The following is a 717-nucleotide window of genomic DNA, read 5'->3' as shown; positions in this document are numbered from 1 at the left end:
CTGTGTGTGTGTGTGTTCGTGTGTGTGTGTGTGTGTGTGTGTGTGTGTGAACCTGAGGTCAGCGTTCCATTGTTCTGCTGAGGCAGGGAGGGAGGGAGCATCCTGAACACACACACTCTCTCTCTCTCTCTCTCTCTCTCTCTCTCTCTCTCTCTCTCTCTCTCTCTCTCTCTCTCTCTCTCACCGGTAACAGAATACAGCGACTATCACCGCGGCAAAGAGCAGCAGAATCCCCATGGAGACCAGAACAGCCGTCATCACCAGCTGAGAGTGACTGGCACCTACAAACAGATCAGTCATCAATCAATCAATCAATCAATCAGCTGATCAGTTTCTCTCGTCAGTCATTTACTAAACAAACAACAAGAGACTGTTGACCTGAACATGGACTCGTACCGTCGGGCTGCGTGTTGAAGACGCTGGCGGCGCTGAATGACCCGTACCCGGCCTGAGAGCGAGCGCGGACTTGCACCTGATACAGCAGCGCCCTCTGCAGCCCCATCAGCACCACCGAAGAAGACCTGGAGGACACGTACTGCCACTGCCCCGCCTCCGCGCCGTCCTGAGGACAGTGACATCACTGTGACATCTGCTTTCTCGCTCTCTCTTTGTGTGCGTGCGTGCGTGCGTGCGTGCGTGCGTGCGTGTGTGTACCTTTGGGCTGTAGCGGACCTGGTAGTCCAGGATCTGGTACTGGTTCTGCAGAACTGGAATGTT

The 717-nt window shown here is 54.8% G+C and overlaps 1 long non-coding RNA gene across 1 annotated transcript; it reads right to left on the bottom strand.

The window, feature by feature from the left end:
• Positions 1-181: 181 nt before the first annotated feature.
• LOC111649094 (uncharacterized) lies at positions 182-717 on the bottom strand. The gene is made up of 3 exons (XR_002760247.2): positions 655-717; positions 397-562; positions 182-281 (listed from the first exon to the last, which is right to left on the bottom strand). It is a non-coding gene; the product is annotated as an uncharacterized LOC111649094 (long non-coding RNA).

This window comes from Seriola lalandi, unplaced genomic scaffold (genome assembly GCF_002814215.2).
Source record: "Seriola lalandi dorsalis isolate HSWRI2012SDOR001 ecotype SW California unplaced genomic scaffold, Sedor1 jcf7180001956562, whole genome shotgun sequence".
Taxonomy (NCBI): Eukaryota; Metazoa; Chordata; class Actinopteri; order Carangiformes; family Carangidae; genus Seriola; species Seriola lalandi.
Note: the sequence above shows the minus strand (reverse complement) of the source record. Positions and strands in the feature narration are given on the sequence as shown.